This window comes from Schistocerca cancellata, chromosome 3, assembly GCF_023864275.1.
Source record: "Schistocerca cancellata isolate TAMUIC-IGC-003103 chromosome 3, iqSchCanc2.1, whole genome shotgun sequence".
Lineage (NCBI taxonomy): Eukaryota > Metazoa > Arthropoda > Insecta > Orthoptera > Acrididae > Schistocerca > Schistocerca cancellata.
The window spans coordinates 20,948,128-20,965,551 of record NC_064628.1 but is presented as its reverse complement, the minus strand read 5'-3'; the positions used below and the strand labels follow the sequence as shown (position 1 = coordinate 20,965,551).

Sequence of the window (17,424 nt, the reverse complement as noted above, 5' to 3'; positions counted from 1 at the left end):
AAAACAATTAAGAGAAAAGGCCCCTGGGGCCCGCATCTCGTGGTCGTGCGGTAGCGTTCTCGCTTCCCACGCCCGGGTTCCCGGGTTCGATTCCCGGCGGGGTCAGGGATTTTTTCTGCCTCGTGATGGCTGGGTGTTGTGCGATGTCCTTAGGTTAGTTAGGCTTAAGTAGTTCTACAAGGTGTTTCAAAAATAACCGGTATATTTGAAACGGTAATAAAAACTAAACGAGCAGCGATAGAAATACACCGTTTGTTGCAATATGCTTGGGACAACAGTACATTTTCAGGCAGACAAACTTTCGAAATTACAGTAGTTACAATTGTCAACAACAGATGGCGCTGCGGTCTGCGAAACTCTATAGTACGATATTTTCCACATATCCACCATGCGTAGCCTTAATATGGCGTAGTCTCTGAATGAAATTACCCGAAACCTTTGACAACGTGTCTGGCGGAATGGCTTCACATGCACATGAGATGTACTGCTTCAGCTGTTCAATTGTTTCTGGATTCTGGCGGTACACCTGGTCTTTCAAGTGTCCCCACAGAAAGAAGTCACAGGGGTTCATGTCTGGCGAATAGGGAGGCCAATCCACGCCACCTTCTGTATGTTTCGGATAGCCCAAAGCAATCACACCATCATCGAAATATTCATTCAGGAAATTAAAGACGTCGGCCGTGCTATGTGGCCGGGCACCATCTTACATAAACCACGAGGTGTTCGCAGTGTCGTCTAAGGCAGTTTGTACCGCCACAAATTCACGAAGAATGTCCAGATAGCGTGACGCAGTAATCGTTTCGGATCTGAAAAATGGGCCAATGATTCCTTTGGAAGAAATGGCGGCCCAGACCAGTACGTTTTGAGGATGCAGGGACGATGGGACTGCAACATGGGGCTTTTTGGTTCCCCATATGCGCCAGTTCTGTTTATTGACGAAGCCGTCCAGGTAAAAATAAGCTTCGTCAGTAAACCAAATGCTGCCCACATGCATATCGCCGTCATCAATCCTGTGCACTATATAGTTAGCGAATGTCTCTCGTGCAGCAATGGTAGCGGCGCTGAGGGGTTGCCGCGTTGAATTTTGTAAGGATAGACGTGTAAACTCTGGCGCACGAGACGATACGTGGACGTTGGCGTCATTTGGACCGCAGCTGCAACACGGCGAACGGAAACCCGAGGCCGCTGTCGGATCACCTGCTGCACTAGCTGCGCGTTGCCCTCTGTGGTTGCCGTACGCGGTCGCCCTACCTTTCCGGCACGTTCATCCGTCACATTCCCTGTCCGTTGAAATTTTTCAAACAGATCCTTTATTGTATTGCTTTTCGGTCCTTTGGTTACATTAAACCTCCGTTGAAAGCTTCGTCTTGTTGCAACAACACTGTGTTCTAGGCGGTGGAATTCCAACACCAGAAAAATCCTCTGTTCTAAGGAATAAACCGTGTTGTCCACAGCACACTTGCACGTTGTGAACAGCACACGCTTACAGCAGAAAGACGACGTACAGAATGGCGCACCCACAGACTGCGTTGTCTTCTATATCTTTCACATCACTTGCAGCGCCATCTGTTGTTGAAAATTGTAACTACTGTAATTTCGAAAGTTTGTCCGCCTGAAAATGTACTGTTGTCCCAAACATATTGAAACAAACGGTGTATTTCTATCGCTGCTCGTTTAGTTTTTATTGCCGTTTCAAATATACCGGTCATTTTTGAAACACCCTGTAAGTTCTAGGGGACTGATGACCATAGATGTTAAGTCCCATAGTGCTCAGAGCCATTTGAACCAAAGGCCGCTGGACCTGATGGGATACCAGTTCGATTTTACACAGAGTACGCGAAACAACTTGCCCCCCTTCTTGCAGCGGTGTACCATAGGTCTCTAGAACAGCGTAGTGTTCCAAAAGATTGGAAAAGGGCACAGGTCATCCGCGTTTTCAAGAAGGGACGTCGAACAGATGTGCAGAAATATAGACCTATATCTCCAACGTCGATCAGTTGTAGAATTTTGGAACACGTATTATGTTCGAGTATAATCACTTTTCTGGAGACTAGAAGTCTACTCTGTAGGAATCACCATGGGTTTCGAAAAAGACGATCGTGTGGAACACAGCTCGCGCTATTCGTCCGCGAGACTCAGAGGGTTATAGACACGAGTTCCCAGGTAGATGCCGTGTTTCTTGACTTCCGCAAGGCGTTGGATACAGTTCCCCACAGTCGTTTAATAAAATGAAACACGTATGTATTCAGTACAGTGATGGCGAGGCATGACAGAATCTCTGACCAGAGAGTTATTTATCGTTGCTAGTCTGCGCTTGACTGCGCGAGAGTTCAGTTCAGTTGCGTGTTCCGAGTTGGACGCAGTTGTGGTACGTAGCGAGTCGCGAGAGCATGTAGTTCAATTGCGAGTTAGCAGTTGCGAGTTGTACTCAGTACTGTAGTGTGTGAGGAGTCGGCGGGGGTCGACATGGGTCTCTGGTCACGATTCAGGACGAGGTATATTGTTAAATAAGGTAATGAAGCAGCATTGCGCTCAGCTAATAATGTATTGTAATTGTAATTAATTTGTTGAAGAAATGCCCCAATAATAATTCTGTTTTCAAAGCAATCGTTATTAAAAAAAAAAGAAAATCATTACACTTGAATGTCCATTTCTCAATTTTTGTGTCGAGTTTACATTGGGCCATTATTTTTCAATATTTTTGTAGCGAAGGTACAGTCGCTTTTATTTCAATTTAACGATGTTTTGTGGGAGCTCAACAACATTTGGGTCATTATTATTCAGTAATCTCGTGGGCAAATAACTTTTGGCACGTTTTCATTATCATAGGCTTTTCTTTTTATTTTTGCTGGGCAATCACACTTGGCTCTGTTCACATTAAAATTTGTATTGTCTTGTAAGAATTTGCTGGGAGGTTACGTTTAACACGATTACTATTAACATTATTGTTTTTTCAAAATTTTGTGGGGAGGTTACAAAAAAAAGTAAGGGCATATGAACTATCAGACCATTGTGTGATTGGACTGAAGAGTTACTAGATAACAGAACGCAGCATGTCATTCTCAATGGAGAGAAGTCTTCCGAAGTAAGAGTGATTTCAGGTGTGCCGCAGGGGAGTGTCGTAAGACCGTTGCTATTCACAATACATATAAATGACCTCGTGGATAACATTGCAAGTTCACTGAGGCTTTTTGCGGCTAATGCTGTAGTATATCGAGATGTTGTAACAACGGAAAATTGTACTAAAATGCAGGAGGATCTGCAGCGAATTGACGCATGGTGCAGGGAATGGCAATTGAATCTCAATGTAGACAAGTGTAATGTGCTGCGAATACATAGAAAGAAAGATCCCTTATCATTTAGCTACAATATAGCAGGTCAGCAACTGGAAGCAGTTAATTCCGTAAATTATCTGGGAGTACGCATTAGGAGTGATTTACAATTGAATGATCATATAAAGTTGATCGTCGGTAAAGCAGATGCCAGACTGAGATTCATTGGAAGAATCCTAAGGAAATGCAATCCGAAAACAAAGGAAGTAGGTTACAGTACGCTTGTTCACCCACTGCTTGAATACTGCTCAGCAGTGTGGGATCCGTACCAGATAAGGTTGACAGAAGAGATAGAGAAGATCCAACACAGAGCAGCGCGTGTCGTTACAGGATCATTTAGTAATCGCGAAAGCGTTACGGAGATGATACATAAACTCCAGTGGAAGACTCTGCAGGAGAGACGCTCAGTAGCTCGGTACGGGCTTTTGTTGAAGTTTCGGGAACATACCTTCACCGAGGAGTCAACCAGTATATTGCTCTCTCCTACGTATATCTCGCGAAGAGACAATGAGCATAAAATCAGAGAGATTAGAGCGCACACAGAGGCATACCAACAATCCTTCTTTCCACGAACAATACGAGACTGTAATAGATGGGAGAACCGATAGAGGTACTCAAGGTACACTCCGCCACACACCGTCAGGTGGCTTGCGGAGTATGGATGTAGATGTAGATGTAGATGTAGGGAGAAACAAGGAAGATTCCTCACACAGAACAAGTGTCAACACAAACAAAGATAACCAACATCAGAAATCGGTAAGCGGGTCGAAGGCTTCCATCCAGTCACTCACTGATCAGTCTGGCCTGGCAACGGAAGACAGCAAAACCAAAGCTGAAATTTTAAATTTAGCATTTGAGAAATCTTTCACGCAGGAGGATCGTAAAACATACCGCCATTTGAGTATCGTACAGATTCCCGTATGGAGGACATAGTGATAGACATCCCTGGGGTTGTGAATCAGCTGATTAGGTTGAAAATAAATAAATCGCCAGGTGCTGATGGGATTCCAATTCGGTTTTACAGAGAGTACTCTACTGCACTGGCTCCTTACTTAGCTTGCATTTATCGCGAATCTCTTGCCCAACGTAAAGTCCCGAGCGACTGGAAAAAAGCGCAGGTGACGCCTGTATATAAGAAGGGTAGAAGTGTGGATCCTCAAAATTACAGACCAATATCCTTAACATCGGTTTGTTGCAGGATTCTCGAACATATTCTCAGTTCGTGTCCATGGATCAGCACGGCTTTAGAAAGCATCGCTCCTGCGAAACGCAACTCGATCTTTTTTCACATGATATCTTGCGAACCATGGATGAAGGGTATCAGACGGATGCCATATTCCTTGACTTCCGGAAAGCGTTTGACTCGGTGCCCCACTGCAGACTCCTAATTAAGGTACGAGCATATGGGATTGGTTCCCAAATATGTGAGTGGCTCGAAGACTTCTTAAGTAATAGAACCCAGTACGTTGTCCTCGATGGTGAGTGTTCATCGGAGGTGAGGGTATCATCTGGAGTGCCCCAGGGAAGTGTGGTAGGTCCGCTGTTGTTCTCTATCTACATAAATGATCTTTTGGATAGGGTGGATAGCAATGTGCGGCTGTTTGCTGATGATGCTGTGGTGTACGGGAAGGTGTCGTCGTTGAGTGAATGTAGAAGGATACAAGATGACTTGGACAGGATTTGTGATTGGTGTAAAGAATGGCAGCTAACTCTAAATATACATAAATGTAAATTAATGCAAATGAATAGAAAAAAGAATCCTGTAATGTTTGAATACTCCATTAGTAGTGTAGCGCTTGACACAGTCACGTCGATTAAATATTTGGGCGTAACATTGCAGAGCGATATGAAGTGGGACAAGCATGTAATGGCAGTTGTGGGAAAGGCGGATAGTCGTCTTCGGTTCTTTGGTTGAATTTTGGGAAGATGTGGTTCATCTGTAAAGGAGACCGCTTATAAAACACTAATACGACCTATTCTTGAGTACTGCTCGAGCGTTTGGGATCGCTATCAGGTCGGACTGAGGGAGGACATAGAAGCAATTCAGAGGCGGGCTGCTAGATTTGTTACTGGTAGGTTTGATCATCACGCGAGTGTTACGGAAATGCTTCAGGAACTCGGGTGAGATTCTCTAGAGGAAAGGAGGAGTTCTTTTCGTGAATCGCTACTGAGGAAATTTAGAGAACCAGCATTTGAGGCTGACTGCAGTACAATTTTACTGCCGCCAACTTACACTTCGTGGAAAGACCACAAAGATAAGATAAGAGAGATTAGGGCTCGTACAGAGGCATATAGGCAGTCATTTTTCCCTCGTTCTGTTTGGGAGTGGAACAGGGAGGGAAGATGCTAGTGCGGTACGAGGTACCCTCCGCCACGCACCGTGTGGTGGATTGCGGCGTATGTGTGTAAATGTAGATGTATCGATAGTGACTATTAATCAACAGGTGAGGTAGCACTAATTCTGTCCCTCTGTTTTTTGATCAGAGACAGAGCCGGATTCCAAGCAGCATTTAAACAAAATCCACCATCTCTATTTATAAGATTGCTTGATAGTTTGATTTCAACAGCTTCCTTAATAACACTATCCCAATAGCTGGACGTGCAAGCCAGAATCTCTGTGTTGTTGTATTCCATAGGATGACCGGTGTCAAGGCAATATTCTTCAATAGCGGATTTGCTCGGCTGTTGTAAGCGTGTGTGACGCTTATGTTCAGTACGCCGGTCTTCCACAGTCCTGATTGTCTGACCAATATATGACATGCCACAGCTGCAAGGAATACGACAGACACCAGCCTTACGCAAACTAAGGTCATCTTTTACGGACGCCAACAGGGCCTTAATCTTAGAAGGTGGTCGAGAAACACATTTCACATCATATTTCCGCAAAATACGGCCAATCCTGTTGGAAATGCTTCCTGCGTAAGGCAAAAAGGCCGTAGACTTAGGTGCCACTTCGTTGCTATCGTCACTCACCCGTTGCACAAAAGGCTGATAGCGTAACGCACGTTTGATCTGCCTCTCACTATAACCATTCTGACGAAAGGTGATTGCAGGGATTGCGTTTGAATGACTCTGATATTAAAGTCAGTTTTGATGTGGTTTCTCTTTTCACTTGCGTTCCTCTCTCTCATTCGTTGCAGATAATTGAGGTTAAGTTTGGTGTCGAGTTAACAAATTTGTTTCGACATGTGCTGACTTCCACTTACTTTTTATTAAATGGTCATTACTACGAACAGACTAATGGAATTGTAATGGGAAGCCCGTTGTCACCTATTGTGGCCAATTTGTTTATGGAGGACCTTGAGGAACGATATTTCTGATATTGGTTATTTTTGTTTGTGTTGACACTTGTTTCTCCTCTGTGAACCGAGGTATAACATTCCCTTGCACATTTCTTCCTCTTTGAATTTATGCTTACAATTGGTTCGCCTCTTATTTAAGAACAGAAAGCAGAGGGTAGTTCTCCGCAATATCGAGAGTGGTAGTGATGTTCAGTCCCAATGGGGCACTGTTAAGTGGGGCGTTCCCCAAGGGTCGGTGCTGGGGCCACTGCTGTTTCTTATTTATATAAATGATATGCCTTCTAGTATTACAGGTGATTCAAAAATATTTCTGTTTGCTGATTACACCAGCTTGATAGTGAAGGATCTTGTGTGTAATATTGAAACAGTAACAAATAATGTGGTTCATGAACTAAGTTCGTGGCTTGTGGAAAATAATTTTATGCTAAATCACAATAAGACTCAGTTTTTACAGTTTCTAACTCACAATTCAACAAGAACCGATATTTTGATCAGACAGAATGGGCATATTATAAGCGAGACGGAACAGTTCAAATTCCTAGGCGTTCGGATAGATAGTAAGCTGTTGTGGAAAGCCCATGTCCAGGATCTTGTTCAGAAGCTAAATGCTGCTTTATTTACCATTAGAACAGTATCTGAAATAAGTGACACTTCAACACGAAAAGTAGTCTACTTCGCATATTTTCATACGCTTATGTCGTATGGTATTATTTTTTGGGGTAATTCTTCTGATTCAAAACGGGTATTTTTGGCTCAAAAACGGGCTGTTCGAGCTATATGTGGTGTCAGTTCGAGAACCTCTTGTCGACACCTATTCAAAAATCTGGGAATTCTGACATTGCCCTCACAGTATATATTTTCTTTAATGTCGTTTGTTGTTAGCAATATTAGCCTATTCCCAAGAGTCAGCAGCTTTCACTCAGTTAATATTAGGCAGAAATCAAATCTGCATGTAGAATGCACTTCCTTGACTCTTGTGCAGAAAGGAGTGCAGTATTCTGCTGCATCCATTTTCAATAAGCTACCACAAGAACTCAAAAATCTTAGCAGTAGCCCAAACTCTTTTAAGTCTAAACTGAAGAGTTTCCTCATGGCTCACTCCTTCTATTCTGTCGAGGAGCTCCTGGAAGAGCTAAAAAATTAAGCAAATTCCAATGTTACATTGTTGATTGTCTTCATTTAAACTTACGACTTGTCACCTGAATATGTTTTTTTTTTTATATTTCATTTTATCTGTTTCTAATATCGTGTTATAATTTCATGTATTGACTCGTTCCATGACCATGGAGACTTCTCCTTAATTTGGTCACACGGAACAATAAATAAAAAAATTTAAAAAATAAAATAAATAGAATGGCGGGGTGTGCTCCTGTCAAAATATCGGCGGTGGTCGACGACGTCACCCGGCAGCAAACCCGTAAGTTATTTGAACATTCAGTTCGCCGGGAAAAGTTAAGGTCTCACACTAATACGGCTATTTCACTGATTTATGACCGTCCTCGTAGAGCTCATCATCAGAGCGACCAACTGCTAGATTCTGGAGATGGTCTTCCCAGTACACTCTCTAATGGCATTCCAGAATGTGTCGTCGAAAGTAACCTGACAACTGATCATCCCCAGAACCTAGCAGTCGGTAACTCCGCACATGACCACTGCAAAGACGGTCGATGCGTCGTTGGTATAGTTGTTTCAGTGTTTAAAATGATGCGTCCTTACACTCCATGGATGTTATTCAAATTGACACTGCCTGAAAACTTACAGCATACTGGTATGAATCTCAACCCCAAAGAAAAAAATTTTTCCAATAGTTGGAAGAATACTCATTTCACTCTCGTTAAACGTCCCATTAGAAAAATTATGAATTACTGTGCTGGTAAACTTCTTACGTTACTTGATATTCAAACAGCTCAGTAAAACTGAACGTACTCAGACATTTCTCTCTTTACTTATTCTGATCATCACTAAACTGATACAATATTTTTTTTTTTAGCGCAACGCAATCTGACTTTCAACAATCCCTACAAAAGAATGGCCCTGACTAACAATAAGCTATACCTTTCACGAATCACTAACCTCGCAAAAATCTTCGTTACTCAAACTGCTGCGCCGCGCGGGATTAGACGAGCGGTCTGAGGCGCTGCAGTCATGGACTGTGCGGCTGGTCCCGGCGGAGATTCGAGTCCTCCCTCGGGCATGGGTGTGTGTGTTTGTCCTTAGGATAATTTAGGTTAAGTACTGTGTAAGCTTAGGGACTGATGAGCTTAGCAGTTAAGTCCCATAAGATTTCACACACATTTGAACAACAAACTACTGCAATGCAGCGGGAGGCACAGTTAGCAAATGAAAGATTTTGATAGAGAATAAACAATGTATTTACCTTAATAATGTTCAAAATGCATTATATATATATATATATATATCCAGTCTTACAAATTTCCTTTTTCTGACGGACACGCGTCCAGATCGTCCGCTCTCAAAACTCCGCCATCTCTCTCCCCACTTCCAGCACTGCTGGCGGATAACATCCAACTGCACAACGCCACGCGCTGTTCACATCCAACTGCCCAACACTACAATACCAAATATTCCAACAATGCAAATCAGCCAGACAGCACAGTCAGTGATTTTCATACAGAGGGCTACGTGGCGTCACCAACATAAAAACTAAACAGCCTACTTACATCGTCTACATGAAGCTTAGTATAAGTGATCCACAAACTGGCGTCCAATGTCTGTTTCATCCATCTGCTGTATAAACTTAAGATTATATTCTGAGCTCAAACGTAATAAAGTTTCTAGAACAGATTGACGTCCTCCACTCCAAAGAATATGGATTCCAGAAACATCAATCACGCAAAACCAAACTCGTGCTTTTCTCGCGTGACACCCTGAATCCATGGATCAAAGCAGCCAAGTAGATGCACTATTTATTAACTTCCGAAAAGCATTTGTCTCAGTATCACACCAACGCCAGTCAACATAGAATATTTGCGGAAATTTGATGAGATACTGTAATATTTCTGGCTTTGCAGCCATCATATTCAGCTACAAGAAGCTCTTCTTAGAGCAATTGAGTAGGCAGAACTGGTAAGATGACGTAATGTAGTGTGAGGTACCAATGACAGATACTTTGTTCGGTATGGGTATAGTAAGAAACACTGCCTAAATCGTGGTCTATTCGGCGATTGGCTGCTGCATTCGGAAATTGTGCGCCAAATGATAATTTTCCGTTATTAATATTAGACAAATTATACTGCGTATTTCCTTGAATTTCCAATTAAAGCCCTCGGGCATGGATGTGTGTGATGTCCTTAGGTTAGTTAGGTTTAAGTAGTTCTAAGTTCTAGGCGACTGATGACCACAGAAGTTAAGTCCCATAGTGCTCAGAGCCATTTGAACCATCTGAACCAATTAAAGCATCTCTCAACAGCGTGCTATCATTCCATTATTTCACAAGTATTAATAATCAGCAGAATAATAAACAACTGCTAAACGAAAACGCAGACGAAGCACTTCGGTGATCGGATCGTGCCCAATTTGGATGGCAGGCGAAGTGGTTCGGCTATAAGATCAGAGCTGGTTGGGAAGCAACGGAGGACAAACGTGTTGTTTGCCGCAGTCAGTGTTAGTTAAGACTTTATTAGCGATGTATGGTTATTTGAAACAGATAGTGGAGGGCAGTGTGAAGGTAATTACGGAAATGCGCAGGTCATTAACTTGTTGAAGAATATAAATTATTTGTGACTCTAAAGTGGAATGTAACGTGCAATTTCTTTTGTTATGCCAATAAAAGGCGAGTGGTATCCCGCATAAACATACTGTTTAGAAATTTATTTATTTCTAAAATAACGGTTCCTCGCTAAAAAGTTCTTGCAGAGCCTCAAGATAACGGATCCACGACCTGCGTGCTGTTTTCTGTGCAGGGGACAACAACTATAGAAGATTATAGGTTAGTGAAGATTCAATAGAACTTGTCCATTCCACTAAGGGTGGAGGAAGCAAATAGGCACCTAGCGTGTACTGCAATCTTAGTACAAATGAGATCAGTTCAAAATGGTTCAAATGGCTCTGAGCACTATGGGACTTAACTTCTGAGGTCATCAGTCCCCTAGAACATAGAACTACTTAAACCTAACTAACCTAAGGACATCATACACACCCATGCCCGAGGCAGGATTCGAACCTGCGACCGTAGCAGTCCCGCGGTTCCGGACTGTAGCGCCTAGAACCACTCGGCCGCCACACCGGTCGGCTGAGATCTGTGACACTCCATTTGTGGTAATACAGATGGGGTATGAAGAAGAGAAATATTTTGGAGGGAAGGGGTTTACCATAGGCACCCCCTCTCTCCCTCTCATCACTCTCTCTTTTTCTGATTTCCCGGCGGGGTCAGGGATTTTCACCTGCCTCGAGATGACTGGGTGTTTGTGTTGTCCTCATCATTTCATCATCATCCAGGAAAGTGGCGAAATTGGACTGAGCAAAGATTGGGTAATTGTACTGGCGCTGATAACCACGCAGTTGAGCGCCCCACAAACCAAACATCATCCTCTCTCTCTTTTTCAGGTCGCAATAATACTTGAACTGTACTGAACTTCTGAAGAGCTGTGCACACTGCTTTCTCAGTCCAGGTCTCAGTATTTCTAAATGGTTCAAATGGCTCTGAGCACTATGGGACTTAACATCTCAGGCCATCAGTCCCCTAGAACTTAGAACTACTTAAACCTAACTGACCCAAGAACATCTCACAGGTCCATGCCCGAGGCAGGATTCGAACCTGCGACCGTAGCGGTCGCGCGGTTCCAGACTGAAGCGCCTAGAACCACTCAGCCACCAGCAGCCGGCTGTGTTTATAAATCTCAGAACCTTGAATCTTCGTTACCAGATTGTTTCCTATTTACGTTCCAGAAGATATCTTGTGTTTGAGTTGTCATTCAGTAACCTGCCAGCTTCAGTAACATCCACGAAGTCCTGAGCGTAATAAACCCACACTCTCCGAGCTTTTAGCAATGCGGGAGGGGGGTGGGGGGGGGGTAGTGACCAGGCCACGTGTACTTGTAAGATGTCGTATTGCTTACATATTCCGCCCTCACAATCACAACCGCACATCAAGACGATTCAATCGAAGCCAAACTCGATAAGATAAAGTCAAGTTGTATGAATTCATGTAAACGATATGCAAATAACAAGCAAGCGCACTGGGGTTGAAATACTCGAGGCTGGCGTACACACATACATTCGAGACACAACGGTCACAGGAGCTTTTAGTTCAGGAGAGAAACTGCACAACGGGATGCTGGTCCCTTCAGAGGACGACCCAGCCTATCTACATCGGCCGGTGACTGCCCACGGAGCAGACAGCGTGTGCCCGTGGGAAAGGAGGAATGACCCCATTTTCAGCTTAAAAGCAAATTCCGCTACATTGTGTGGGAGTGGCCAGCGTACACACTCTTTACACATAGCATGCAGTTTCAGAGATTTTCACAGGGAGACAGCAAACGCCATACGCCAATGCTACGGATTTCCGTATTGGTCACCTTAAACGAAACTTCATTCTCCCGTTTTAGAAGAGCAATGCTGATTGGCAGACGATATTTCTGACGCCTTGAGCTGAAAGAGTAATGGAAGAGACTGAATGATATACCCCTTCACATCTGGCATGGAGAGGGGCCGTTCCGTTGTCGCTCATGGAGCGAGAACACGTAACAAGAGCGTGTGCGCTCGTACGTGTACTCAAAGAGCGAGGAACAAGTCTCTCCTCAGTACTTCACTGGGAGAGCGAATCGGAGTGTGACTCTATATTGAGTCCTTGCGATTAAGCGTTGTTTACTGTGTTGGCAGACACAATGCAGACACAATTATTGTGCGGTGTGAACGGACAGAGTTATAGTTAAACGCCTGCGAGCGAATTTTTGAGTGGCATCATGGTGGACTGGTTATCTGACTGGTGTACCACGCCAATAGTTAGACTAGGGGCGAATAGGAGCCCTTGACTTCATGAAGGCGTAGGGAGAGTTTGATTGGCGAAGGTCAATCCAGATAGAACAAGAGTTACCTTATTTATCAGCAGCGAGCGGCGCAGACAGCAGTCATCGCAGCTTATGGTATTGCGCGCTACAGCTCTTGCGAGCCCCACATTTCCTCCACAACAGCACACTTCACTGCATTTCACACGCGACAGCCTCAACTGTACCTAGAAACATTGTAACGGATATTTATTCAAGTTGAGTAGGCTCGGCTCTCAGCCATTCTGCCAAGTCAATAACAACTTTAAACTTTCTACAGCAATTTCATTAGCGAATCCTATCCTTGAGAGGTAACTTCACATTCCGAAAAGAACCAGGATATAACTTGTTCAATTCATAACTAAAAGTGCCACTGTGATTTCTCAGAATTTTTGCAAAATAAATAATAATTTTCGTCAGTTTCATGTTTTTCTTACACTAACTAGCACTACTCCAGTATCCAAGTATCCCACCAGTTACGTAAGAAATTTTGTGAATTTTTGTGTCATTTCCTTACAGCCGACGACTCCAGAAGTTTTTCAGGCATTCCGCTTTAGAACGTTAGGAGCGTCTGTCTGACTTCTGTAGTCTGTGTTGGTGTGGAAATTGCATCTTGCAGGAACCACAGGGTAAAGGATACATCTCAGATTAATCCGTTGCGCATAATGACAGAATAGCAACCCCACACGCTCACATACTTCTTTCTGATGGTTACCACATGGGTATCACCAGCTGCGTAGCTTGGATTTCCGTATTTATCACTGGAACTTCTCTAGTCGGATCGCACCCCCCTCCCACTCCCCAGCCCATTGGCACCTATCCTTATACAGGGTGATTCAAAAAGAATACCACAACTTTAGCAATTTAAAACTCTGCAACGACAAAAGGCAGAGCTAAGCACTATCTGTCGGCGAATTAAGGGAGCTATAAAGTTTCATTTAGTTGTACATTTGTTCGCTTGAGGCGCTGTTGACTAGGCGTCAGCGTCAGTTGATGCTAAGATGGCGACCGCTCAACAGAAAGCTTTTTGTGTTATTGAGTACGGCAGAAGTGAATCGACGACAGTTGTTCAGCGTGCATTTCGAACGAAGTATGGTGTTAAACCTCATGATAGGTGGTGTATTAAACGTTGGTATAAACAGTTTACAGAGAATGGGTGTTTGTGCAAAGGGAAAAGTTCTGGACGGCCGAGAAAGAGTGATGAAAATGTAGCATGCATCCAGCAAGCATTTGTTCGCAGCCCAGGAAAATCGACTCGCAGAGCTAGCAGAGAGCTGCAAATTCCACAATCAACTGTATGGAGAGTCCTACGAAAAAGGTTAGTTATGAAACCTTATCGTCTGAAATTGGTTCAAGCACTGTCTGCAGCTGATAAGATTAAAAGAATCGATTTCTGTGATTTTGTCCTTGCTCAAATGGAAACAGATGAATCTTTCGTTTCGAAGATTGTGTTTAGTGATGAAGCAATTTTCCACACTAACGGGAAAGTCAACCGTCACAATGTCTGTATATGGGGCACTGAGAATCCGCGGGAAACAACTCAATATGAACGTGACTCGCCTAAGGTGAACGTTTTCTGTGCCATTTCAGCCAATAAAGTTTTTGGTCCCTTTTTCTTCGAAGGTGCTACTGTAACTGGACTACAGTATCTGGAGATGTTAGAGAATTGGCTGTTCCCTCAGCTCGAACAAGAAGCACAACAATTCATATTTCAGCAGGATGGAGCGCCACCACATTGGCACTTATATGTCCGCAACTACCTGAACGTCAACTACCCGAGGCGATGCATCGGCCGCCAGGCAGCCCGTGACAGAGCACTTCATCACTGGCCTCCAATAAGCCCTGATCTTATACCCCCTGCGATTTTTTCTTATGGGGGTATGTTAAGGATATGGTGTTTCGGCCACCTCTCCCAGCCACCATTGATGATTTGAAACGAGAAATAACAGCAGCTATCCAAACTGTTACGCCTGATATGCTACAGAGAGTGTGGAACGAGTTGGAGTATCGGGTTGATATTGCTCGAGTGTCTGGAGGGGGCCATATTGAACATCTCTGAACTTGTTTTTGAGTGAGAAAAAACCTTTTTAAATACTCTTTGTAATGATGTATAACAGAAGGTTATATTATGTTTCTTTCATTAAATAAACATTTTTAAAGTTGTGGTATTCTTTTTGAATCACCCTGTATTTCTCAGTAGGGTGGTTGGTTGAATTGGGGGAGAAGACCACATTGCAAGGTCATCGGTCTCGTCGGATTAGGGAAAGATGGGGAAGGAAGTCGGCCGTGCCCTTTCAAAGGAACCATCCCAGCATTTGCCTGAAGCGATTTAGCGAAATCACGGTAAACCTAAATCAGGATGGCCAGACGTGGGATTGAACCGTCGTCCTCCCGAATGCGAGTCCAGTATGCTAAGCACTGCGCAACCTCGCTCGGTTTTATCAGTAGGGTCACCTATTGCTTACTGACAGTAAATTGCATGACTTTATGGTCCAAAATTAGGTTAGTGGATTAGGAAGAGTAATTAAATAAGAACAAAAGGGATATAATAAAACAAAATAAAAATAAACAAAAAGTGTTTCCATTAAGGCTGTAAGTAGGCTGTTTATGTTTTCTTATCGGCAACGTTACGTAGCGCTCTGTATGAAAATCACTGGCTGTGCTGTGTGCAGTCTGTGGCTAGTTTGCATTGTTGTCTGCCATTGTAGTATTGGGTAGCGGCAGCTGGATGTGAACAGCGCGTAGCGTTGCACAGTTGGAGGTGAGCCGCCAGCAGTGGTGGATGTGGGGAGAGAGATGGCGGAGTTTTGAAATTTGTAAGATTGGATATCATGAACTGCTATATACATTATGACTTTTGAACACTATTGAGGTAAATACATTGTTTGTTCCCTATTAAAATCTTTCATTTGCTAACTATGCCTATCAGTAGTTAGTGCCTTCTGTAGTTTGAATCTTTTATTTAGCTGGCAGTAGTGGCGCTCGCTGTATTGCAGTAGTTCGAGTAACCAAGATTTTTGTGAGATAAGTGATTTGTGAAACGTATAGGTGAATGTTAGTCAGGGCCATTCTTTTGTAGGGATTTTTGAAAGTCAGATTGCGTTGCGCTAAAAATATTATGTGTCAGTTTAAGCACAGTCCTGTACAATTTTTCTAAGGGGAAGTTACAAGGCGGACCCACAATCTCACATTGTTTCACGCAGACACAGGTCAAAAGAAGTTAACAGCAGTGATGTAAAATGGTTGTTATACGTGCGACGATGAAATGAAAACTAAATTAAACAAAAATTTGGTCAAATGTTTTTATTACAGAACTAAAGACTAGGGAGGAAACTCTACTGTACACTTTATTAGAAACAAAAAAATTACAAGAATATTAACTGACGGAATCTCAGGCTGAATAACAAGACATGCTTCAAAAAATAGAGCGAAATATATTACGTAGTAATCATACAAGTCTGTGCACCAATGGGCTTACATTAGTATGGGGAAACAGAAGATCTCTAAGAAGGGTTACAGGAACTGAGAACTGGCACGAAGTCCTCCTGCTGCTTGATAATATTGGAGGTTTCTGACAGGCAAGTAGTATGAAAACCAAATAAAGATTTTTCAGTGGAGAACTTGATCACCAGAAATGACAGAGAACTTGCAGTACTACAGTTTGTCGGAAACGGTACTTTTGTCCCTCACATACCGATCCAAGAGAAAATATATAGAAAAGCGAAAGAATAAAAACTGAACAAGGCGTGAAGATCCTCTGTTTCTAATGCTATTAATCCATCTTCCATTACGTCATCTTCTAGGTCTTTTCTTGTCGATCGAAATCAAGCGAAGAAATTCCTTGCCCATCTTCCATCCTCTCGTCTGTTTACTGGTTATATGTCCCAACCATCTCCATTTCATTTTTTATTAGTCATAATTCTATCTTTCACTCCATTCTGCACTCTGATTTATTTGTCTATTTTCCTGAGTCCAATACTAACTCATCAGTCTATTGCTCGTTGAGTCACTATCTGATTTCGAATAATTTTGTTGGTAAACATCATGGATCTCCATCCTCAGACAAAACTAGTAGTAAACACTCATTGGAAATGTTCTTTTTCACACACGTAGGAAGCCTGGCTTTGAAAAGCCTATTTTGTTTTAAAGTGTGTTCCAGTCCATTTTTACGCTGCTATTTACTTCTTTAAAAAGCCACTGCGACGAAAGGTTAATTTGGTTAACATATTTCGCCGGCCGGTGTGACTGTGCGGTTCTAGGCGCTTCAGTCTGGAACCGCGTGACCGCTACGGTCGCAGGTTCGAATCCTGTCTCGGGCATGGATGTGTGTGATGTCCTTAGGTTAGTTAGGTTTAAGTAGTTCTAAGTTCTAGGGGACTTATGACCACAGCAGTTGAGTCCCATAGTGCTCAGAGCCATTTGAACCTGTATTATTATTTATAGTTTTCTCAATAACAGCCGCGGATGGAAATGCTAATTTTCGTGTTCCCGACTTTTAGAACATGCAAGCCTTAGACTGAGACGCTATCGCCTAGAAAAGGAGCACCCGTTAGCTGGCGAATGGTGCCGGGGAAGCCCTCTAACTACGCCCCTGGCAGAAATTGCGAAACTGTAGAGTGAATTTCCTTTGTGCGACAAGCCCTTCCCACTTGAAAAGAACAGGCCACTTTAGTCGAGACGATAGGAAATGTGCGGACCCCCGATGCCGTTTCACGTAAAATATAGCTTTCCAGACAAAGGATCTGTCTCTGATCTGTAATAAAGGGCGGCTGGCGTACGGTGGGT

The 17,424-nt window shown here is 43.2% G+C and overlaps 1 protein-coding gene across 2 annotated transcripts in view; it reads right to left on the bottom strand.

The window, feature by feature from the left end:
- The window catches only part of LOC126176814 (insulin-like growth factor-binding protein complex acid labile subunit), a 233,174-nt gene that overhangs the window by 126,413 nt on the left and 89,337 nt on the right, over positions 1–17,424 (bottom strand). The window lies entirely within an intron of this gene.